At 37.5% G+C, this 27,073-nt stretch overlaps 1 protein-coding gene across 2 annotated transcripts in view; it reads right to left on the bottom strand.

The window, feature by feature from the left end:
• Positions 1 to 20,866: 20,866 nt before the first annotated feature.
• Positions 20,867 to 27,073, bottom strand: part of LOC144963060 (transportin-1-like) — a 40,780-nt gene continuing 34,573 nt past the window's right edge. For both annotated transcript variants that reach the window (XR_013643564.1, XM_078896677.1), the window contains one exon: positions 20,867 to 27,071. The gene's annotated coding sequence lies outside the window, so the exon portion shown is untranslated. The remainder of the gene's footprint in view (positions 27,072 to 27,073) is intronic.

Below are 27,073 nucleotides of genomic sequence, written 5' to 3'. Positions count from 1 at the left end.
AATATTAGTAAATTGATACATTTAATTCAATACTGGAACCTTCCCAATGTTATTACATCAATGGTACCAGCACAAGTAAGGCAATAAATAAAAAAAAGTTCGTTTGCCAAAATCTCTATTTAGTGCTCACTGGTTTATAAGGTGGGCTCATTTGAATTAGCCCGACCTAGAACTAGAGAGGCCAGACAGCAAAATCACCGTCAGGCGACGTGACGATGAGATGACGATGTGGGCGGAGTGGAGTGGTTGGGAAAGGGGGGGGGGGTGTGATAAAAAAGAACAGGAGCGTATCCTGGTTTATGCATTACGGGGTGCATGGTGATTCGCAATCTATCAAAAATACATACAAATTGATTTCAGTACGAAGTATCAAGTTTAAGTACTAACTTTTAAAATTATCTAATTTAAATTAGATTATTTCGGACCTGGTAATACAGCTTATAACTTGAAAAAAACAGGCTGGTATTTGCCCACCCTGCCCATTATTACCAGCCGTCCCTGGTTCCCTATATGGCCATGTCAATCATGTAGACATCCTTTGATGATATAAGCCTACCCTTTGATGTCTGCAGTCGCCTTTTCGTTTTATACGGTCACTCATGGCTAAACTCCGCCCAGAGGCGATTTCATAGGTCCGTCCATCACCAAATTTCAAACCTTTGTTCTCGTGAGTTCTTAAGTTTTTTTGATCGAAGAACGATTGGTTATTGAGAATCTTGACCCTTCAACGATTGGTCGTTCTGACAGCTCACGTGTCAACAGCCGTCAACAATGAACTGAATCATCGTTGAAACACTGGAAGACGCTCATGGCATAGTTGCGTCACAATCACCACGTTGCTGAATATATTATCCACGGTTGATAGGTAAAAAAGCCAAATTATGTTCTAGTTACATTTGAAACAAACAATCACTTATCTCGTCTCATTGAGACATAAAGAATGATATAAAAATCAAGAAAACCGGCCGATAAATAAAAAAGTTGCTAAAAAAAAAGCTAAAATAAATAAAAGCAATTTTTAAAATCAAATTTATTCGTAAAACAGTTGGTTTTCAACCGATTTTTCTGAAATAAGGACCAATGTTCTTCTTTTTTCAAGCTGATTTCAACAATGTGACTTTCAAATTCCTCAGAATTATACCTTTTACTTTTAGATTTTAGTTTTTTGGCCTACTCAAAAAGGTGTTATATTCCTTGCGTAACAATAGCGCAATACATCGACGGTGAGAAGCGTCTTTGTTTCGGCCAGCTGGATAGATAGCCTGTGATTGGTCGAAGACTTTGAGACGCTTGATTCACAATTCTACACGAATGGACCGTGGCAGTAGATCAAAGAGGTGTACCCAATTTATTTACCAACTACTTTTCTTAGTGCTAAAATTACAAAGTAATAATTTCGCATCAGAAAAAATAACTCTGAAGTTCCTATCTCTTTATTACAATAAAATTGATACCACGAATGACAAAATCGCCCCACACATAAGGGAGTTATAAATTATTCATAATATTTTTTAAAGTTATTAATATAAACCCGATCATTGGAGCCAAGTCTAAAATGTACAAGTAAAAGTGGCCTTTTTTTCTATTTCCGTCCACAAATCAAGGTTAATCGAGCTCAGTCAAAGTCATTCATATAGAGATAAAATCGCACAGCGTCCCTGGTTGCATAAAAAAGAAAATGGCGGCGCTCGACCTCTCACTAGCCATTTTTGATGACGTTTTCCTACTTGTTGTCGTATCTAGTCCTGTGTTATCTATGCCTCGTACCAAGAATAAGCTTCTTGCCTAGTACTAAATCATTCAATGTCGAAGCCTGGTCAGAAATAGCAACTAATAATTTAGTTTCTATACCTATAACTATAATTCTTGTCCCATTGAACAAAAATATTTATTTTTGTGTTTCTGTGATTGTTACCATTTTACTCTCTCTCTCTCTCTCTCTCTCTCTCTCTCTCTCTCTCTCTCTCTCTCTCTCTCTCTCTCTCTCTCTCATGGTCTCACATCTATGATGGTCACCGCCTAATTATAATACTCCACCTTATGGATGTCAATGTCAGCCGACGTGCACCTACATTCCAGCACGGATTTCACGAACTGCCCGGGACATGCAAAAAAAAAAAAAAAAAAAAAAAAAAGAGTTCGAGGAAACCGTGCCTTTGTGGCGTAGTAAACACATATGTAAAGGCTTATGATTTCATATAGTGTCTTTATTTGCGTTGTTAAAATAATCCAACTTACATTTTCACAAATTGTAACAAAAAATTCTAAGTCCAAAAAAATTCAAGTAAATGATGGTGAGCACAAAAAGTTTAAAGTGTGCAGCTCATGGTCATGTTGAATGCAGAATGCCGTTTTCATTAGAAACATACTCTTTAAGACTCCTTCCGCACTAGGACAAAACTGTCCCGGGACAAATTTGTCCTGTCCCACTGGAGAAAACTTCTATTCAAAAGGGGTTCCGCACTAGGACAGGACTGTCCCGGGACACACCTGCGCAAATGCATTATTTTTTTATTTTTTAATTTTTTTTACAAGATTCAAAAGTTTATTTGGAGGCAATTGTCAATATAACTCATACAAGAATATAATATTTTCATCAACAAATCAAGTAAATAAAATCAGTAATAAAGCAAGGCAAACAATGATAGTAATAATGATAATAATAGTAATAATAATAATAATAATAATAATAATAATAATAATAATAATAATAATAATAATAATAATAATAATAATAATAATAATAATAATATAATAATAATAATAATAATAATAATAATAATAATAATAATAATAATAATAATAATAATGATAATGATAATGATAATTATAATGGTGATAATAATAATGTAAAATCTTCTAATTAATAGATTAGTTATTTAATAGTTTGAATTATAAATTAATAATTTAAAAAATAAGTCCTTGGTACAACTCTAATAATTCACATTTTATGAATCAACATAAGATACGACATGACGATAATGATTTTTTACACTGTACAATGGGATTTGTTTACATAAGATTTATATAATCATGAAATATTCTTATAGCAAGAGTAATAGTATTGCTGCTGCTACTACTAGTACTACTACTACTACTACTACTTATACTATATAATCATGAAATATTCTTATAGCAAGAGTAATATTATTGCTGCTGCTACTACTAGTACTACTACTACTACTACTACTACTACTACTACTACTACTACTACTATATAATCATGAAATATTCTTATAGCAAGAGTAATATTATTGCTGCTGCTACTACTAGTACTACTACTACTACTACTACTACTACTACTACTACTACTACTACTACTACTACCACTACTACTACTACTACTACTACTACTACTACTACTACTACTACTACTACTACTGCTGCTACTACTACTACTACCACTACTACTACTACTACTACTACTACTACTACTACTACTACTACTACCACTACTTCTACTATTACGACTACTACATCTACAACAACAACAACAACGACTACTACTACTACTACTACTACTACTACTACTACTACTACTACTACTACTACTACCACCTCTTCTACCACTACTTCTACTACTACTACTACTACTACTACTACTACTACTACTACTACTACTACTACAAGTAATGGATGAAATAGGGGTTGCATATTTCTGTGCTTTACTACATGGAAAAAAAAAGACAAATTGAAAGAGAAAACAATATTGGGTGCATCCTTTAATGACTCAAAGATTGCTCAAGGGTCAATTCCGTAGACTCTATGGTGATCTCCGATCTTATCTTAAAATGACTTTCTTGGAATCACCTCATTTTACCCAGGTGCAAATGAGTACCAGTTCGCTGATGAAAGTAATCTTTGACGGACAAGCATCATTCAAGAGGATAATAGAAAGTCAGCATGGCTCGGTGGTACGGTCTTTGCTTCGTACCCGAAAGGCATCAATTCGATCACCCGCTGATGCGCTGTGTTGCCTTGAGTAAGTCACCTCGCCTCAATTTGCGGCGCTGCACTGCGGCTAACGCCTGGGTTATACCTCGCCCTAGCTCAATTTGCGGCGCTGCATTGCGGCTGACGCCTGGGTTATTCCAGTCTTCCCTTGGAATAGACCCTCGAGAAAAATTTCCCCTATGGGATGAAAAAGGGAATTTTATTTTTTAAAATTTTAAACTGTTATCTGTCTGCTCAACGCTACAGCAACATGGATAAGTTCCGGATTTATAAGCTTAGGAGGCAAGATGGCGCGTTGTACTCTGGACTCAGAGGTTCTGTGTTCGATTCCGATCGAAGCCAATTTGTACTTTCTAGAGCAAGAAAATTTACTCCAATCACTCACTCCATTCAGGTGTAAAAGGGTACCTGTCAAGCTGGGATAGTAATCTGCGATAGACTAGCGTCCTGTTCAAAGGTTTTCAAACAAATACGTTAATTGTCCGCTTCACGTTATTGAAACCGGAATAACTCCTGCACCATTGGCTACAAGGCTCTAAAGGAGTTAATTTGTATTACAATGAGTCCAAGTGGCTCAGAAGGACTTACTTAAAAATATTTTCATTGAAAATTCCCGAAATAAATAACTATAAAGATAATTGATCCCACAAGGTACCGAATAGATGTGCGACCGGTTTTAGACACGTTACTGCTGTGTCACAAAGTGTGACACTTCTTAAATTATATTTATAAACATACTTTTTTACATTGCCGAAAATGTTTATGTTGCTATGCCTTCTGTACGTGGTTTCATCACATAGAATTATTTTTTGAATTGTTCTTGCTTTTTTATATTCAGAATTTAAATAAATAAATAAATCATAACTGTGAAATTGAATGTAAGCTTCAGTTTAATATACGAAAACAGATAAATGGACGTTTTGGGTTTCCCCTTCATCAACACATGATGAATTAAAAACTACAGACGAATGAGATAATGTGGTAGTTGCGTTGTTAAGATGCATAAACAAAAACATTGATGGGCAGGAAATTGTATGCTACTTTGTGAGGAAGCGCGAATTAAAACAGAGCAATAGAAATTTATAAAAGGTGCGTACTTAATTATGTTAAAAGAGGGGAGGCGGATAGGAACTGTGTAATGCAGTATAGAAGACAGTGAACTAAATAAAGTGTGGACTATTGTTGGAAAATAAATACAATGGAATTGGAAATAAATACAAAATGTAAGGGATGTAGGTATTAATATATTAGTGGAATTAGCAGCAGCAGAAGCAACAGTAGAAATAGTAGTAGTAGTAGTAGTAGTAGTAGTAGTAGTAGTAGTAGTAGTAGTAGTAGTAGTAGTAGTAGTAGTAGTAGTAGTAGTAGTAGTAGTAGTAGCAGTAGTAGTAGGAATGCAGAAAATAAAGACAGGCATTTCAATTTTGACACGGCGCCGCCAAGTCTGGGACTTTTTTGTCCTAGTGCGGAAGTCTGCTATATTTTTCTACTATCACAAACGATATGAACACGGGACTGGGACAGTCCTGTCCCGTTGATTTTGTAGCATTTCACAACGGCTTGGGACACAACGGGACTGTTTTGTCCCGTCCCAATAGGTGCGGAAGATTTCTCTAAATTCTATATGTTACAGATTTGGGACAGGACTTTCCTAGTGCGGAAGAGGGTTAAGACTCCTTCCGCACTAGGACAAAACAGTCCCAGGACAAATTTGTCCTGTCCCACTGGAGAAAACTTCTATTCAAAAGGGGTTCCACACTAGGACAGGACTGTCCCGGGACACACCTGCGCGAATGCATTTTTTTTTTTTTTTTTTTACAAGATTCAAAAGTTTATTTGTAGGCAATTGTCAATATAACTCATACAAGAATATAATATTTTCATCAACAAATCAAGTAAATAAAATCAATAATAAAGCAAGTCAAACAATGATAGTAATAATAATAATAATAATAATAATAATAATAATAATAATAATAATAATAATAATAATAATAATAATAATAATAATAATAATAATAATGGTGATAATAATAATGTATAATCTTCTAATTAATAGACTAGTTATTTAATAGTTTGAATTATAAATTAATAATTAAAAAAATAAGTCCTTGGTACAACTCTAATAATTCACATTTTATGAATCAACATAAGATAAGACATGACGATAATGATTTTTTACACTGTACAATGGGATTTGTTTACATAAGATTTATATAATCATGAAATATTCTTATAGCAAGAGTAATATTATTGCTGCTGCTACTACTACTACAACAACAACAACTACTACTACTACTACTACTACTACTACTACTACTACTACTACTACTAATACTACTACTACGACTACTACCACTACTTCTACTACTACTACTACTACTACTACTACTACTACTACTACTACTACTTCTACTACTACTACTACCACCACTACAACTACCACCTCTTCTACCACTACTTCTACTACTACAACAACAACTACTACTACTTACTACTACTACTACTACTACTACTACTACTACTACTACTACTACTACTACTACTACTACTAGTAGTAGTAGTAGTAGTAGTAGTAGTAGTAGTAGTAGTAGTAGTAGTAGTAGTAGTAGTAGTAATGGATGAAATAGAGGTTGCATATTTCTGTGCTTTACTACGTGGAAAAAAAAAGACAAATTGAAAGAGAAAACAATATTGGGTGCATCCTTTAATGACCCAAAGATTGCTCAAGGGTCAATTCCGTAGACTCTAAGGTGACCTCCGATCTTATCTTAAAATGACTTTCTTGGAATCACCTCATTTTACCCAGGTGCAAATGAGTACCAGTTCGCTGATGAAAGTAATCTTTGACGGACAAGCATCATTCAAGAGGATATTAGAAAGTCAGCATGGCTCGGTGGTACGGTCTTTGCTTCGTGCCCGAAAGGCATCAGTTCGATCACCCGCTGATGCGCTGTGTTGCCTTGAGTAAGTCACCTCGCCTAGCTCAATTTGCGGCGCTGCACTGCGGCTAACGCCTGGGTTATACCTCGCCCTAGCTCAATTTGCGGCGCTGCATTGCGGCTGACGCCTGGGTTATTCCAGTCTTCCCTTGGAATAGACACTCGAGAAAAATTTCCCCTATGGGATGAAAAAGGGAATTTTATTTTTTAAATTTTAAACTGTTATCTGTCTGCTCAACGCTACAGCAACATGGATAAGTTCCGGATTTATAAGCTTAGGAGGCAAGATGGCGCGTTGTACTCTGGACTCAGAGGTTCTGTGTTCGATTCCGATCGAAGCCAATTTGTACTTTCTAGAGCAAGAAAATTTACTCCAATCACTCACTCCATTCAGGTGTAAAAGGGTACCTGTCAAGCTGGGATAGTAATCTGCGTCCTGTTCAAAGGTTTTCAAACAAATACGTTAATTGTCCGCTTCACGCTATTGAAACCGGAATAACTCCTGCACCATTGGCTACAAGGCTCTAAAGGAGTTAATTTGTCTTACAATGAGTCCAAGTGGCTCAGAAGGACTTACTTAAAGATATTTTCATTGAAAATTCCCGAAATGAATAACGATAAAGATAATTGATCCCACAAGGTACCGAATAGATGTGCGACCGGTTTTAGACACGTTACACACAAAGTGTGACACTTCTTAAATTATATTTATAAACATACGTTTTTAAATTGCCGAAAATGTTTATGTTGCTATGCCTTCTGTACGTGGTTTCATCACATAGAATTATTTTTTGAATTGTTCTTGCTTTTTTATATTCAGAATTTAAATAAATAAATAAATCATAACTGTGAAATTGAATGTAAGCTTCAGTTTAATATACGAAAACAGATAAAATGGACGTTTCGGGTTTCCCCTTCATCAACAACACATGATGAATTAAAAACTACAGACGAATGAGATAATGTGGTAGTGGCGTTGTTAAGATGCATAAACAAAAACATCGATGGGCAGGAAATTGTATGCTACTTTGTGAGGAAGCACGAATTAAAATAGAGCAATAGAAATTTATAAAAGGTGCGTACTTAATTATGTTAAAAGAGGGGAGGCGGGTAGGAACTGTGTAATGCAGTATAGAAGACAGTGAACTAAAATAAAGTGTGGACTATTGTTGGAAAATAAATACAATGGAATTGGAAATAAATACAAAATGTAAGGGATGTAGGTATTAATCAGGGGTGAGAATGACTGGTCACAAAAAAGGAGGACATTTTTCATCGTGAAGATCATGACCCATTCATGCGACCATAACCTATAAATTTGAATTTCACTAAAATTTAGTGAGATGCGATCCAAAATTTGTCTTGCAGCAATTTCTGACACACCTCGTGGAATTTCAAAAGTGTAATTACAACATTCGGTGGTTGTAGCAGGGATGATGATGTGGTGGTGGTTGTAGTAATAACCGTGGTAGGGATGATGATGTGGTGGTGGTTGTAGTAATAACAGTGGTAGGGATGATGAGGTTGTGATTGTAGTAGTAGTATGGAGGATTATGTGGTGGTGGTTTTAGTAGCTGTGGTAGGAATGATGATGTGGTGGTAGTTGTAGTAGTAGTGGTGGTAGGGATGATGTTGTGGTGGTTGTAGTAGTAGTAGTGGTGGTAGGGATGATGGTTTGGTGGTGGTTGTAGTAGTGATGGTGGTAGGGATGGCGGTTGTAGTTGTAGTAGTGGTAGGGATGATGATGAGGTGGTGGTTGTAGTAGTGGTAGTAGGGTTGATGGTGTGGTGGTGGTTGTAGTAGTAGAGATGGTAGGGATGATGGTGTGGTGGTGGTTGTAGTAGTAGTGGTGGTAGGGATGATGATGTGGTGGTGGTTGAAGTAGTGGTAGTAGGGTTGATGATGTGGTGGTGGTTGTAGTAGTAGTAGTTGTGGTAGGAATGATGATGTGGTGGTAGTTGTGGTAGTGGTGCTAGGGATGATGTGGTGGTAGGGGTGGTGTGGTAGTGTGGTAGGGATGATGATGTGGTGGTGATTGTAGTAGTAGTGGTGGTGAGGATGATGATATGATGGTGGTTGTAGTAGTAGTGGTGGTAGGGGATGCTGTGGTGCTATTTGTAGTAGTAGTGGTGGTAGGGATGATGGTGTGATGGTGGTGGTAATAGTAGTGGTGGTAAGGATGATGATGTGGTGGTGGTTGAAGTAGTGGTAGTAGGGTTGATGATGTGGTGGTGTTTGTTTTGTTTTTAGGTGTTTAACGGCGCTTTCGACACTATTTAGGTCATTTAAGCGCCCGTTTCTGTTTTTTATCAATCTTTTATCGGCCCTGAGGGGCCATAGCTGATCAAAACGTGTACTGTTGTAATAAAATCTTTATAAAATCATAATAGTTACATGTTTGTTGAGTAAAAATATCTATTTACAATTTCTGCAGGAGTTCACATTCCTGCAGATACTTTAAAATTGTAAGCGGATCGACCGACTGGAACAGAGACTTCAAGTCTCTGTTATCATAATGTTGTGACCTTATCTGTTCTAATTCTGTACATTCAATTAAAATGTGTTGAACTGTGAGGTCACAGTTACATGTTCTGCAGAGGGGTTTTTCATCCCTCTCCAGAAGGAAACGGTGAGTGAGGGCAGTATGTCCGATCCGGAGTCGAGTTATTTTTACCTCGTCTCTTCTTTTTAGCCTCGAGTTGGGTCTGGGGCCGAGGTCACTTTTAATTTGTTTTAATTTGTTATGTACATCTCGACTCCAGGATCGTTCCCATTCCTTTCGGACATGTTTTTTTATATTGATCTTTAAATCCGCGTGTGGGATTTTACTGCCCTCTTGTAATTCTTGGCTCACCGCCTCTTTTGCCAGTCGATCCGCTTCTTCGTTCCCCTGGATACCCACATGACTAGGTACCCAGAGAAAACAAACTTTCTTTTTCTTAATAAATAATTTATTTGCACCTTCCAAGATACTTATGAGTCTTGGATCGGTGCAATAAAAATTTGAGATCCCCTTAAGTACGGACAGCGAGTCAGACAAGATCAAGAATTTATTTTTATTCGATCTCTCAGCCAAACGGAGAGCATTTAGGATTGCTCTCGATTCAGCTGTAAAGATCGAAACATTTCTATCCAGGCGAAGTGATCCTGTGCCTTCCGATGAGTGATAGGCACATCCTACTGCATCTGCGCTCTTTGAACCATCCGTAAATATGTGAGTATGGTTTTTGTATGTTTGTAATATTGCTTTTAGTGTCTGTTTGTAAATATGTGGGTCTGTTTGTGATTTTTCCAGTTTTGTTAGGTCCAAATTTATGTTTGGTCTATGTATGGACCACGGTGGTGTCTTTGCCTGGACGTGGTGGTGGTTGTAGTAGTAGTTGTGGTAGGAATGATGATGTGGTGGTAGTTGTGGTAGTGGTGCTAGGAATGATGTGGTGGTAGGGGTGATGTGGTAGTGATTGTAGTAGTAGTGGTGGTGGGGATGATGATATGATGGTGGTTGTAGTAGTAGTGGTGGTAGGGATGATGTGGTGCTATTTGTAGTAGTAGTTGTGGTAGGGATAATGATGTGGTGGTGATTGTAATAGTAGCGGTGGTAGAGATGTTGATGTAGTGGTTTTGGTGAGTGTTTTTTTATTCAGTGATGATAATTAGCAATTTGTCAAAAAGGAGGAAAATTGCTCGGTCTATCGATCAAACACAAGCAAAGAAACCTAGTAGTTATTCAGCTTATAAATACAACCCAAGAATCTCTAAAATTTAAAGCCATAGTCCAAAGGTAAAAGGAAAAAAGATTAAACTAAGCCAATCACCATTGCTTTGTTCTAATATATCATCTCTATATACCAGATGATTTAATGGATAGTTGCGAAAGAAAGAGAGGTAGGAGTGGGGAGGGGAGGGGGGGGGGGGGGGAGAGACTTCTTTACCAGAATAACTTATGTATTGACCTTTTGAATTCTATATCAAAAAAAAAAAATAAAGAAGAAAAGAGAAATAGAAAGAAAGGCAAAGGGGGAAAAAAAAAAAAAAAAAGAGAGAGAGAGAGAGAGAGAGAGAGAGAGAGAGAGAGAGAGAGAGAGAGAGAGAGAGAGAGAGAGAGAGAGAGAGATTAAAAAGGCAATAGGGGGAGAGATTAAAAAGGCAATAGGGAGAGAGATTAAAAAGGCAATAGGTACCTACAACAGGGGGAAAAAATCCAGACCCATTTGTCCATCCCCTTCCACCATCAACTAACTAATCAAAGAACACTACTGGTCTTCTGTGTCAATTGTGACATCTGGTGCCATACTGTCTGGCCCAACGTCATAAAAACGGGACCGTCACCAAATTTCACGAGACTGAGCACAGGTGTCAAAATATGACATAAGACATAATGGTGATTTTGTGGTTTTGAGGAAAATGTTTGACACAGCAAATTTGAAAAAGGAGGAAATGTGATGGGATGGGCGGAGATAAACTACCATTTAGGCGGAAATCCGCCTTTAGGCGGAAGATTCTCAGCCCTGATTAATATATTAGTGGCATTAGCAGCAGCAGAAGCAACAGTAGTAGTAGTAGTAGTAGTGGTAGTAGTAGTAGTAGTAGTAGTAGTAGTAGTAGTAGTAGTAGTAGTAGTAGTAGTAGTAGTAGTAGTAGTAGTAGTAGTAGTAGTAGTAGTAGTAGTATGGATGCAGAAAATAAAGACAGGCATTTCAATTTTGACACGGCGCCGCCAAGTCTGGGACTTTTTTGTCCTAGTGCGGAAGTCTGCTATATTTTTCTACTATCACAAACGATATGAACACGGGACTGGGACAGTCCTGTCCCGTTGATTTTGTAGCATTTCACAACGGCTTGGGACACAACGGGACTGTTTTGTCCCGTCCCAATAGGTGCGGAAGATTTCTCTAAATTCTATATGTTACAGATTTGGGACAGGACTGTCCCAGGACAGTCCTGTCCTAGTGCGGAAGAGGGTTTAGAGTAAGACCAAATCATATTCAAACCTGAAACGTCAATTTCTACATATTGATGTTAAACCCCGCCTTTTATGATATAACATTATTTTGATAAATGCCCCTTTCAGCTGTTTCAACACCCCTAAACCAATTTAAATGATTGATTAAATAGTACTCAACACGATAACCTGTCCAGTAACTTGGACATAAAAACTGCCCAAAACGTATCATGCAATGGCCAAGTTTAACTGATATGCCTGCATTATGTACTCACTAAACCCATTTGCTGATATACCTATAATTGACAGTTTTGCACCAAATTTCTTAGATAACCTTTTTCATAGGCTTACTCTCTTACACCTTGCGATAGCAACTTGAGCGAGGGGGGGGGGGGGGGGGGGGGCGGTTGGAGTCAGTGTGGCTCGGCGGTATAGACCAGACTGTTATCTATGGTATAGACTTTGCTTCTTACCCGAAAGATACCGAGTTCGAATATCCACCGCGTTAAGTGGCCTTCAGCAAGCCACATCATTATTATTATTATTATTATTATTATTATTATTATTATTATTATTATTATTATTATTAGAAGTAGTAGTAGTAGTAGTAGTAATAGAAGTAGTAGTAGTAGTAGTAGTAGTAGTAGTAGTAGTAGTAGTAGTAGTAGTAGTAGTAGTATCATTATTATTATTATTATTATTATTATTATTATTATTATTATTATTATTATTATTATTATTATTAGTATTATATTAATATTATCATCATCATCATCATCATGTTTCAAAAAATAAAAATGGAAATCTTATACCTTTTGGACTTTCTGCATACAAAACATCGCCTCGTCTTAATAGCAACAGGCATGCAGATCCCCATGACACATTCAATACCGAAACCCAGATGGAACTTTCTAAAGGCTGACTGGGGTGCATTTTCTAAATCCATTGACAATGCGTGCCAAAGAATAGAGCCAAAATACGAAAACATCGGTAGATTCCCCAAACGTGATCTTAGTACCTCAAAGAGAAAAAAATGTTAAAGTTAAATAAAAGTAAGTGGAATAGATGGTCATTAAATATTGACTCCACCGGGATTTCCGAAAACAATATCCCTTGCTGGACAAATCGTAGTAAAGAAGTACGAGGACACACATGATGAAAATATAGCGGAGGAACTACTACAGTCTCTACATGGAAAAAGAAAAGAAAGGTGGATTGAGGTGGTAGAAAAATTGGACCTGAGTTCACTTGAGCTGCCATGCACGGCAATCAATAATTTTTTTTTTAATCCTGAGTCATCCCAAATAAGAACAGCGCCATCAATATCCAAAGAAATAGAACAAAGAGGAAAGGACATACCAAACCACAAAATTGAGAATGGTGTCAGAAAAGAATGCCAGGGCATATTAAAATCACAATCTCCTCAAGTCCTATTCCTCTCTATGCCAGTTTCACCAAATGAAATGAAAGAAGCGCTGAAGAAAATGAAAATTGGGAAAGCTGCGGGTATAGATAGGATCTATCTAGATATGCTCACCTACCTTAGACCCCAAGCAATTGACTGGTTGACTGGTTGGCAAACACATTCACAGATATCATGAACAAGGGTAAATATCCACAACTATGGAAACAAGATCATTGCCATCCTTAAACCAGGCAAACCACAGAACCATCCAGCTACAGACCAATTTCACTACTTTGCTGCTTGTATAAATTGCTAGAATGAATCATACTTACAAGAATCATCCCTTGTTAATACAGACAAATGGACCCGCACAGCAGGCAGGTTTTAGACAACAAAGAGTAATAACTAAACAAGTTTTGGCACTTACATCCTTTATAGAATGGAGATTTGAAAAGAAACTGAAGACTGGTGCCGGCCTAATCGACCTCTGCGGCCTACGATACAGTCTGTACTGGAGGATTAATGTTGAAATTGGCCAGAATAATTTTTACAAGAAAACCCTCAAACTCCTCTCAAATATGATCGTATCTAGAAAATTCCATGTTATTCTAGGAAGGGAGAAAAGGGAAACAATCACGATAAAGAACGGTGTACCACAAGGATCAATCATTGCACCCACACTGTTCAACATCGATATCAGTGACATGCCTGTCAGCCAATCACTCTAACTGGGCTATGCAGACGACTGGGTATTGGCCCATCAATCAAGAGATTGGGAAGAAATAGAAAAGACACTCAGCGAGGAAACATCACAGCTAAAGAATATTTCGTCCAATGGTATTTGAAGATGAACACCATAAAATATATGTCCACTACGTTTCACGTGAACAACAAAACCCTTAACATTTTAATTGACGGAAATATCCTTCCAGATGACAGAAATCCAAAATACCTTGAAGTCCCTTGACAGACAGCTTAACTAGAGAAAACATAAAATTGGCTCCTTAGAAAATTAGCGGGGACCACCACAACGAGTCCTAAGAACGTCAGCATTAGCACTCTGCTATAGCGTCGGAGAATACTGTACCCCTGATTGGACAATAAGTTCCCACAGGACAATTCTCGACATCAAACTCCGAGAATACATGCGCATAATAACAGGATACCTCAAATCAACACAAACACCTTGGCTCCCAACGATGGAGGTAAAGTAATCAAGGACCCAACAAAACTTATGCCAGACTTCAGGAATGACAATCGAAAACTGTGGGTTGCATCAAATCAACCACTGACAGGCCATGGTGGGACTGCTGCAAACATGCATCGATGGAGTCTGAAGGAGTGAGCCGTGTCCACACTGCCAGGGAACGCCAGAGACAGCAGGCCACGTCATCCTACACTGCTCCGTCATGAGATTGGCGGGAGGTTTCGAGGCTGTCCTCAACTGTGGTGACGAATTTAAAGACTGGCTGAAGACTTCCAACGTGGACATGTAGCATACGTTACTACATTATTATTATTATTATTATTATTATTATTATTATTATTATGTGGTCTAGTGGTATGATAAGTGGCATGATACTTGCTTTCGGATCTGAAGGTCCTGAGCGGCGCATAGTTGAGTATTTGGATAAGATGCTTTACTCAAATTCTCTTACCGTACTCAGGTGTAAAATGAGTACCTGGCCTTTAACAGCGTTGTCTCTGTGTCCGGAAAAAAATTGTAATATTGCCCAACAGGCGTCATGCCTCGTCTTACATGTTAAGTGTTGCTGTTGGCTAGAGATCCCTTGAAGTTCAAGAAGTTCAACAGATATCCGAGAAGTAGATCTACAGGATCTGCCATTCAATTTGTTACAAAATAAGCATGATATATTAAAAAAAAAAATAAATATCGTAACTAATGGAGTGATGATTTATGTGGAAAAGATATATCTCTCAATTAAAAAAAAATCTGCTTATTTCCATCTCAGCACAAAACTCCCAGCATGACTCAGGCTAAACCTGGGACACAAATCCATATGGTATGGGCACATGACTTTTTAAACGGATTCTACGGTGATTGCGACACATTTATTTCATACCAGCGCCAATAGGGGACTGGATAAAAAAGGGAACAGAAGCAGATTCCAAGAGTTTACATACATATCAGTGTACCTACTCAGTCTGAGATCACATTAAAGTCTCATCCAGACATAAGCACAGGATCTCAGTAAGAGGAATAAAATCAAATGTTTACAAAATTTATTCAAAGCAAAAATGATAATAGATAACAGAGATGAATTACTAGAAAGAATAATCCCAAACTAATACTGTGCATTTGAGTTGATAGTTTTTCCCTCAGCCAAGGACAAAAACAAGTAAATCCCATTCCAAGACAAAGACTAAGACAGAAAGCAACCTGGAAAAGGAAATATCGAGGGATAGAAGACAGCAACAATTACCTCTCCGCCCACCTTGGGTGGCAAATGACTTGGAGAGAGTGTTTGTTTTTTAAGGGGTTTACGGCGCTTGCGACACATTTAGGTAATTTTAGCGCCACTAAAAAGGAAGAAAATGGGATAGTAAAAAGAGGAATACAGTTCAAATAGGGAAAAGATGTAGATTCCAAGGGCACACTATCAGTGCACTTTGAAATCCCCTGTACGTATCAACCAGACGTAAGCACAGGATCCCGGTAAGAGGAATACACTCAAATGTTTACAGACCAATTTCAAACAAAAAGCATAACAATACCAAAGAGAGATGATTAACAAGAGAAAAAAAAAAATCATCTCCCAAAATTATACTACCCATAATTTGACCGTTTACCTCTCAACCAAGAACTGACTCTGACCAAGTGATTCCATTCCAAAACAAGGACAGAAAGCAACTTGGAAAACAGATGTAAGGGGGCAGAAGACACAGTAAGGGGCCTCCTGTCCACCATGGGACTTTGGGGAATTAGCGTTAAGGAATCCTTTTGTTATGAGGGTTTTACGGCGCTTGCGTCACATTTAGGTGATTTCGGCCCAAGTAAAAAAGAAGAAAATGGGATAGTAAAAACATTCCAGATTTACAATTAAAAGTAATAGACGATTTACAAGGAAAAAAAAAAAGCATCTCCTAAACCTACAAATACTACAAACTATACATTCGATTCCAAGACAAAGACTCGGCCAGGACAAAACTAAGAAATCTCATTCCTATACAAAGACAAAAAGCAAGTTTGTTGTTTTTAGGGGTTTTACGGCGCTTGCAACACATTTAGGTCATATCAGAGCCAGTAAAAAGGAAGAAAATGGGATAGTTACAATTAAAGCACCCAAGAAAAGGGAAGACAAAGGGGAATTGGTTCAAATAGGAAACATGTGCCAAGAGCACACTATCAAAGCACTTAAGTCTCATTCAGACACAAGCACAGGTCTCCACTAAGAGGAATACACTCAAATGTTTACAAATCATATATATTACATAAACAAAACATAATACAGCGCATAACAGAGAGATGATTTACAAGTAAAAAAATATCATCTCCCAAAACTAACTATACATTTGTCTGTTCCCTCTTAGTCAGGGTCAGGACAAAACCTAATAATCTCATTCCAAGGCAAAGACAGAAAGACAGTTGGAAAATAGATATAGGGGGATAGAAGACACATTAAGTACCTCCCTGCCCACTATGGGAAAAAAAGCAAGTTGGAAAAAAGATATAAGGGACAGAAGACACAGCAAGTGACCTCCTGCCCACCATCGGAGGTCAAAGGACCCTATATTGGCCAAGAAGTAGCCAATGATCCCCCACCCCAAGAATTCCAATGACGGTCATCCCACCCACCATTACAGAACAGAAAAATGTTTCCTCAACCCTAAATTGAGGTACAGTGTATTTCCAGGCATACATTATAAGTATAAAAACTTCAGCTTTTATATAGCGCAATATCAACTAAACCTGCTTAAAGCGCTTTACAGGGGTCCCAAGCCACCAGCAACTCATCATATATGACGAGACATGATCCCATGCCTGTTGACGTCAGTTTTTCAGAGACGCCAACTTTAAATATGGCTCACAGGAGTTTCAGACACCACTCGTAGGAATTTCAATGCCGAAAGAGGAATTTCCGCACACAAGAAAAAGGAATTGGAATGGTATTGTGTTTACATATTGTATAGTTCTTAATAGATAACTGATTAGAATTATTTTATGATACATAAACACATTGCCAAATACAATCCCAAAGTTTCCTTATTTCAAATGAAGTAAAGTGCCAAAACCTAATGGTAGAGATTGTAGTACTGGTGATAGTGAGGATGATGTGGTGTTGGTGGTTGTAGTAATAGTGGTAGTGATGATGAAGATGTGATAGTGGTTGTTGTTAGTGGTAGTGATGATGATATGGTGGTGGTGGTGGTGGTTGAAGTAGTAGTGGTAGTGATGATGATGTGGTGGAGGTATAGTGGTTGTAATAGTTTTGGTCGTGATGATAATGACGTGGTGGTGGTTGTAGTAGTGGTGGTAGTGATGTTGATGTGGTGGTGATGGTGGTTGTAGTACAAATGGTAGTGATGATGATGTGGCAGTGGTGGTTGTAGTAGTAGTGGTAGTGATGATGTGGTGGTGGTTGTAGCAGTAGTAGTGGTAATGATGATGTGGTGGTGGTTGTAGATGTAGTCGTTGTAGTAGTACTGGTCGTGATTATGATGTGGTGCTGGTGGTTGTATTAGTAGTGGTAGTGATGATGATGTTGTAGTGGTTGTAGTAGTAGTAGTAGTAGTAGTAGTAGTAGTAGTAGTAGCAGTAGTAGTAGTGGTAGTAATAGTAGTAGTAGTAGCAGTAGTAGTAGTAGTAGTAGTAGTAGTAGTAGTAGTAGTAGTAGTGATGACGATGTGGTTGTGGTGGTTGTAGTAGTAGTGGTAGTGATGATGTGGTGGTTGTAGTAGCAGTGGTAGTGATGATGATGTGGTGGTGGTTGTAGTAGTAGTTGTGGTAGTGATGAAGATGAGGTGGTGGTGGTGCTTGTAGTAGTGGTGGTGGTAGTGATGATGATGTGGTTGTGATGGTGGTTGTAGTAGTGGTGGTATTGATGATGATGTGGTGGTGGTTGTAGTAGTGGTGGAGTGATGATGATGTGGTGGTGGTTGTAGTAGTGGTGGAGTGATGATGATGTGGTGGTGCTGGTGGTTGAGGTACAAATGGGAGTGATGATGATGTTGTAGTGGTGGTTGTAGTAGTAATGGTAGTGATGATGATGTGGTGGTGGTTGTAGAAGTATTAGTGGTAGTGATGATGATGATGTGGTGGTGGTGGTTGTAGTAGTAGTGGTGATGGTGGTATTGTAGTAGGAGTGGTAGTGATAATGTGGTGGTGGTGGTTGTAGTAGTAGTGGTAGTGATGATGTGGTGGTGGTTGTAGCAGTAGTAGTGGTAATGATGATTTGGTGGTGGTTGTAGATGTAGTCGTTGTAGTAGTACTGGTTGTGATGATGATGTGGTGCTGGTGGTTGTATTAGTAGTGGTAGTGATGATGTTGTAGTGGTTGTAGTAGTAGTAGTAGTAGTAGTAGTAGTAGTAGTAGTAGTAGCAGTAGTAGTAGTGGTAGTAATAGTAGTAGTAGTAGTAGTAGTAGTAGTAGTAGTAGTAGTAGTAGTAGTAGTAGTAGTAGTAGTAGTAGTAGTGGTAGTAGTAGTAGTAGTAGTAGTAGTGATGACGATGTGGTTGTGGTGGTTGTAGTAGTAGTGGTAGTGATGATGTGGTAGTAGTAGTTGTGGTAGTGATGAAGATGAGGTGGTGGTGGTGCTTGTAGTAGTGGTGGTAGTGATGATGATGTGGTTGTGATGGTGGTTGTAGTAGTGGTGGTATTGATGATGATGTGGTGGTGGTTGTAGTAGTGGTGGAGTGATGATGATGTGGTGGTGGTTGTAGTAGTGGTGGAGTGATGATGATGTGGTGGTGCTGGTGGTTGAGGTACAAATGGGAGTGATGATGATGTAGTGGTGGTTGTAGTAGTAATGGTAGTGATGATGATGTGGTGGTGGTTGTAGAAGTATTAGTGGTAGTGATGATGATGATGTGGTGGTGGTGGTTGTAGTAGTAGTGGTAATGATGATGTGGTGGTGGTGGTATTGGAGTAGAAGTGGTAGTGATAATGTGGTGGTGGTGGTTGTAGTAGTAGTGGTAGTTGCAGTGATGATGATGTGGTGGTGGTGGCTGCAATAGTAGTGGTAGTGATGATGTGGTGGTGGTGGTGGTTGCAGTAGTAGCAGTATTGATGATGTGGTTATGGTGGTTGTAGTAGTAGTGGTAGCAATGATGTGATGCTGGTGGTTGTAGAAGTAGAGGTCGTGATGATGATGTGGTAGTTGTGGTTGTAGTAGTAGTGGTAGTGATGATGTGATGCTGGTGGTTGTAGTAGTAGTGGTAGTGATGATGATGTGGTGGTGGTGGTGGTTGTGTTAGTAGTGGTAGTGATGATGATGTGGTGGTGGTGGTTGTAGTAGTAGTGGTAGTGATGATGATGTGGTGGTGGTGAATGTAATGGTGATGGTAGTTGTGGTAGTGATGATGATTTTTGTTTTGTTTTTAAGGGTTTTACGGCGCTTGCAACACATTTAGGTTATATCAGCGCCAGTAAAAAGGAAGAAATTGGGATAGTAAAAAGTTCTAGAATTACAATTAAAGCACCCAAGAACAAGTAAGACATAGGGGAACTGGGAACAAATAAGGATCAGATGTAGATTCCAAGAGCATACCACCAATGTACTTAGTTTGAGATCATCTAAAAGTCTCATCCAGACACAAGCACAGGTCCCAACTAAGAGGAATACACTCAAATGTTTACCAATCATATAATATAATATGTAAACTAAACATAACAGAGAGATGATTTACAAGGAAAAAAATATCATCTCCCAAAACAATAACTATGCATTCGACGGTTTCCCTCCCAGCCAGGACTCCGACCAGGGCCAGGAAAAAAACTAAGTAATCTCATTCCAAGACAAAGACAGAAAGCATGTTGGAAAACAGATATAAGGGGATAGAAGACACAGTATGTACCTCCCTGCCCGCTATGGGAGGTCAGGATCCCCACCCAGTAGTGATGATGATGATGTGCTGGTGGTGGTTGCAGTAGTAGTTGTGGTACTGATGAAGATGTGGTGGTGGTGGTTGCAGTAGTAGCTGTGGTACTGATGATGATGTGGTGGTGGTGGTGATTGTAGTAGTAGTGGTAGTAATGATGATGTGGTTGTAGTAGTAGTGGTAGTGATGATGGTTGTAATACTATTGGAAAGGGGGGGGGGGGGGTATCCTTGGAACAAATTGACCTCACCGGAATTTGACAGAAGTTGCCCGGAGCCCGGAATTTTTTGCTCCAGACCGGAGTTTTTTCCGGTGAAACCGGAGTTTTGGCATCACTGGCTTTTTTTCCCACGAGGCAACGCTGTTAACCGCCACATACTCATTTCACACCCCAGTACGGAGAGAGAAAGTGAATAAAGAGCCTTTTCCAAGGATTTATCTATGCACCACTCGGAGCGGGACACAAACTCAGGACATTTTTTATCCTAAGGTGAGCGTCATACCACAAGACCACATAGCCGTAGTGAAATAAATCAAATATAAACCAGAGAGAAAAACAATATATATAGACAATGCTTTTATTTACAAATAAAAAGACAGCATATTCACACAATATCTTAAAAGCATTTTACAATAATTTATAACTACTGGTAACACTGAAATTCTTGAGCTATTACCTTAACTTATATTGTTACCTTAGCCTTATTCACTCAGGATCATTCCCAATTTTTACACAAATTGATTACATCCAGCTATCAACAGATTTTTAACAACGTCAACAAAACAAAACACAAGAAACATTGAGGCTATGACATTTAAAATAAATGGTTTTGTTTCAACAAATAAAAATGAGGCCAGCTCAATAAAATAGACCTGTAAATGAGCTCTATAAAAATTGACTGAAACTCTTCGACAAACTGAAGATTCAATTATTTTTAAAATGGAGAGGAGAGTGATAAATACAATACATTAAAATAGTGGGTGTTATTTCTTATGGAAGTATGACTGCCATAATTTGATGTAGAAGGAATGCTAAATAAGCATGTCATTCATAATCATATAGGTAAAGATGACTTCATCAAAGTCATAGTCATATTCCTGCCTCTGGAATTTTTTTTTGACATAGTCAGAAAAATAATCACCATTATCATCTTTAACTTCTAGCCATGACCAATTGAATTTATTCCTCACACTCACATCTTTAACTTTATCGATGCTCGACAAGTCTGAATTGCGATCCACGAACAGCTCAGCCATTGTGAGAACATTAGAATAATGTAGCAACGAGCAAACTTGATTTTCAACAGTAAATGACAGAGAAAAAAAAACTTAAATAAATATGACTTCTGGCTAATACACTGAATTATTAAGTAGAAGTGAATTATCAAGAAGAAACTTCGGCAGGCGTAGCGGAAAAATTCAAAGAATCGAAATGAAGGTAAATCGCCACAAAACAGCAAGCTCGCTTGGGCTTGAGCAAAACAATGGCAGAAAACGTCCTGATTTGCACGGGAATTAATTAGGCTACTTACCATTGTTCCTTATAATCAGGTACTCAATCAGTGAAGAAACGGTCAACCAGTTTGTTTACAATGTGAGGCAATCGAAATGTGCTTGTATCAATCTATCCTAATCTAACTTTCGATTTAAAGGTGTCTCCACCATCTACTCGAGATGTTACTTCCGGCATTCGCATTTTATTTTTTTTTATAGTTTTAAAACCCAGCTTGTAATTGTGGTCAATTTTGGCTTAGACGAAACAGTGAAATTTATCGCTCGGAGGCTCAGTTAAAATTGGCTACCGTTGGGATCACGACAGGTTGGAAAGTGAAAAAATAATTTAACGAAGGCTGTGTGAAATTACACTGCGATGTGTTCAGTCACGCCAATTCTAAAAAGCGCCGCTTAGCCTTGGCAATAAATCCATCGTTAATATTAACGGCTCCCATGAGCTATGCGTAGCGTTATGGAACACTCCTAATTACTTTACGGTCATTCGACTACGATTTGTGAATTCTTTCTTTCTTCACTTCTTTCTTTCTTTCCTTTTTTTTAAATATTTGAATTTGACAAATTGACTGATTTCAGTTAATTGACTGAGAATTTACAGGTCTAATAAAATCAATAAAGAGGACAAAGATTGAGATATCACAATTAAAAAAAAAATCTACCATCAGGGTACCCCAGTCACAAGGCTTTTAGAATGGAAAAGGTAGGATTTTATATAGTTTTTTCTTCTCTAGTTCCCACCACAAAAAGAACAGGTTCATTGGTTTTATTAAAATTTATACCCCTTTCATTCTTATTAACGCCCTTCAAATTTTAATTTAATGGTCAGATCCGTTTTTGAAATGTTTTTTACGATGGATCTCAATGGCAGGCTTCGAATACACATAATCAATGCTGGTATGAAAACAATTTTTTTAGCAGGGCTTATACATAGGTGTTTTAAAAAAAAACAGGTTTTGTTTGTTTGTTGTTTTGTTTTTAAGGGTTTTACGGCGCTTGCAACACATTAAGGTCATATCAGCGCCAGTAAAAAGGAAAAAAATGGGATAGTAAAAAGTTCTAGAATTACAATTAAAGCACCCAAGAAAAAGTAAGACATAGGGGAACTGGGAACAAATGGGGATCAGATGTAGATTCCAAGAGCATACCACCAATGCACTTAGTTTGAGATCACCTATAAGTCTCATCCAGACACAAGCACAAAATCCAACAAAGAGGAATACACTCAAATGCTTGCATTATACATTAAAAATAACAAATATAATAACACATAACAGAGAGATGATTTACAAGGAAAAAAATATCATCTCCCAAAACAATAACTATGCATTTGACTGTTTCCCTCCCAGTCAAGGACTCCGGCCAGGGTCGGGACAAAACCGAGCAATCTCACACCAAGACAAAGACAGAAAGCAAGTTGGAAAACAGATATACGGGGATAGAAGACACGGTAAGTACCTCCCTGCCCACTGTGGAGGTAGGGAACCCCACCCAGAAAACAGGTTTTACAGCATTGCGAAACTGTTAGGTCATTTCAGTGACTGTAACAAGAAAGATGATAGGGATAAGTTGTAGATCTGAAATGCTCAGAACCAATGAAAAATCTAAAAGGGGACTGGTTGAAATAGAGAACAGAAGATTCCACAAGTGATCCACCAATGTGCCTATGTTGGCATTACCTATAAGTTCCATCTAGCCACAAGCAAAGAATTCCGCAATGAAGGATAAACTCAAATATTCACAAAATAAACAAAACCTGCCATTGACAAACAAAAATAAATAAACAAATAAATAAAAATTTGAAGGGAAAAAAAATATCTTAATTTCTTGAGAAAACCTTTATCAAAGCAAGAATATTTCTGCCTCTATGAATTGCCACTTCAAAATTGATGCAATGTTCAAATTGGTCATATTTCCATTTCTTTCACACACAAGCAATTGAACTTTTATTATATTCACCAATTTTTCTCTGAGATTTCGGTGCAAACATCCGAAATAGAAGTAAAATTTAATTTTGGTCCATTTTGGCAGATTAATTTAAGGAAACTGATTATACCTGCATAATTGGCATATTTGGTATGATTTCCTAAGGTGAAAAAGTATCATCTCTCACAAAGACAAATCCATCTGACAGTTTCCCTATCAGCATAGCTGCTATTTGCCAGGCCATGTAATACAAAATGGTCTCATTCCAGCACAAGCAATATAGATGATAATGATGATGGTAAGACAAAGGGGAATTGGTTCAAATAAGAAACAGGTGTAGATTCCAAGAGCACACTATCAAAGTACTTAGTTTGAGCTCACTAAGTCTCATCCAGACACAAGCACAGGTCCCTACTCAGAGGAATACACTCAGATGTTTTACAAATCATACATAATATAAAGAAAACATTAATACAGTGCATAACAGAGAAATGATTTACAAGAAAAAAAATATCTTCCAAAACTAACTACACATTTGACTGTTTCCCTCTCAGCCAGGGGACCAGGATAAAACCAAGTAATCTCATTCCAAGACAAAGACAGAAAGCAAGTTGGAAAACAGATATAGGGGGATAGAAGATGCAGTAAGTACTTCCCTGCCCACTATGGGAGGTCAGGAACCCCATCCAAGAGGGTGCTTCCTTATTTGATGTCATTACCAGAGCTGAGGACAGGGTCTAAAAAACGGACTTCAAAAACAAACCACAAGAACTGACTTTAAAGTCAAATTAAGTGAAATGTCCTAAATTATAAAATCAACCATTTTAAGGGCCACCGAATCATCCTAATTGACTTCCCTTTATGTTGTCTTACTTTTCCCATTTTTTGGACAATTTACCGCAAACCGTACAATGTCAATATAATAATATCTGTCTTAAACTCTACTTTTTAGATAAATAGGTTATGAAATGTTGGTTTCGGAGTAGCCACTGTCATTATATCTCCTTGTTTCAAAACCAAATAAGCACAGACAACTTCCATGATGACAAGCCCATGACAACAACTTGCTATATCTGATTTACTAAGTAAACAATCTTTTGTTTTCTGTTTTAAATTTTTTTTTTATTGTACCTATGACATTCTGGGTAATATTGCTTGCTCTGGTAATTTTGATACTTATTATAGAGTAAACCTTCTTAAGTAAATCAAATTTTAAAGATTACAGCATTGGCCATGGGCCATGCTAATGACTAGAAAAAAGAACTTGGTACACAACTTACAGGACAGTCAGATATAGGCCTAAAAAAGGAGTAGATTCAAGCATTGTAACTAAGTGCCCATCCTAAGGTCATCCAAACACCACAAAGTCTCATAGAACGCCAACAATAGACATCCATTAAAAGGGAGACACTCAGATGGGTTCTCACAGACAATAGTACACGCTCTCATCCAAGCGACATTATCAAATTCAACAATTCATCAAAGAAATCCAGTTAAGAACTGACCAAACTTAAGTTTAATTCAATGACAAGAACAGAAAAATACATTCAAAGGTCCATCCAATAAAAAAGGGATAGAATGTTTTTTTAGATTTTGAAAGCGCCTGGAATAAGAAAGAGGGCCAAATTAGATAAGACTTACCGAAGTGGATGATAGTAAAAGACATAGTAATCAGTTCAATAGTGACTAAATCAATATCATGTGCCAGCAAAAATTTACAAAAAAAGGACTCTACTGAAATGAAAAAAAAACAACAAAACAACATATATACAAACCCCTTTTAATCATTTTTTAAAAGCAACAATGCTGTTAATTCATTGGAGATAGCACAACACAGAAATGGATATGAGCAAAAATTTAAAACAAAGTCTTGCAAACATCGTAACCAAAGGAAATATATAAATAAATAGATAACTAACAACATACACAACTCACACCATTCACACCATAAATAAACAGGGACCTTGAAACTACTGAGTAAATATTTAAAAAATATAAAAATAAAACATAAAAATATGGAAAACATTATTGGCATGACCCCTTAATCATTTGATAATGGCATACAAAACTACATAATACTGAGAAAATGGGAAAGATTTAGTGATGCACCATGATAAAAATTCACAGGTTTTTTTTAATGATCTATACAAGTGTGCGTAAAACAGAACTTAGTCACATCATGAAAGAGTACTGTTAATGTAAGTACCAAGAATGTTTCAAGACATTGAAGTAAGTTCTCTGGGACAACGATGGGGTTCGACAAAGATGTATGTACATTGTTCTGATGGGGAGGAGGAATAAAATCAATCCCAAAATCAAAAACTTCTGAAACATGTCCTTATGAAAGCCACAGTCACACAATAAAGCTTACTCTCACTTTCCAACACATCATACTCTCACTTCTGAAACGATAAAAGATCATGCCAATGTGCTTTGCATTAATAAAGCAATATAATAAATATTTTAAAAACCTTTGTGTATATTTATCTGATAAGCGCCAAAAATCACAATTACTGACAATGTCATACTCTGAAAGACTTAAGTAAATTAATGATAAAGATTCAACAACAATATTATGATAATAAAAATAATAATATTTGCATTATGGAAAAAGGTGAGTATGACATGACAGATAATGTGAAAAAAACAAATAACAACTCAGTATCACAGACTGCTTAAAACCTGAACTGCTAGATTGCGAACACAGCAACCAAAACAAGACAGGGAGAAGCAATCATTTAAAGAATATTATGTTACATTCAGCTTGGATGTTTCGCTGTTTGTGGTTCCCTTAGTACACATGATACGGAGACAAAAACACATTGGGCGAGAACATGTACAACACCGAAAAGTGTTTGGTGAGAAAAGACGTCTTGATGACAATAGCTGAATTGAAATTTCCTTAAGCATATATAAAACTGAATGACTTGAAATGACACCTTAACTAATGCCAGTCAAAAATAATTACCAACAAAGCTTACTACTTAATAAATTAATGGCTGTTCTCAATGAATGAGCACTGGAACAGTTATCAAATATACAATTCTAGCCTTCAAATATTAATACGCATGACCACATATATATGTTGAAGTACAATACCTTAACACAAAAGGGACAACATATCATCATGGACAAGTTTGAATTTGAACATTATATCCGTTGTTAAGCATAATACGATAGTTCTAAACATTGTCTCCCGCCTCCCTTTTCCCAAATCCTGATCCCACTCATAAGAGTTTAAGTGCTGTCTTCCAAATAGGGAATATATGCCACAGTAATATTGGTAGTGCGATTCTTGATGTGGACTCCAAGAATACTGGATGGATGTGGAAGCCT

The sequence above is a fragment of the Berghia stephanieae genome, chromosome 1 (genome assembly GCF_034508935.2).
Source record: "Berghia stephanieae isolate SIO BIC M18660-M18661 chromosome 1, UCSD_Bste_1.3, whole genome shotgun sequence".
NCBI classification, from domain to species: Eukaryota; Metazoa; Mollusca; class Gastropoda; order Nudibranchia; family Aeolidiidae; genus Berghia; species Berghia stephanieae.
The sequence above is the reverse complement of the archived record's forward strand: the minus strand, read 5'-3'. Positions and strand labels throughout refer to the sequence as shown.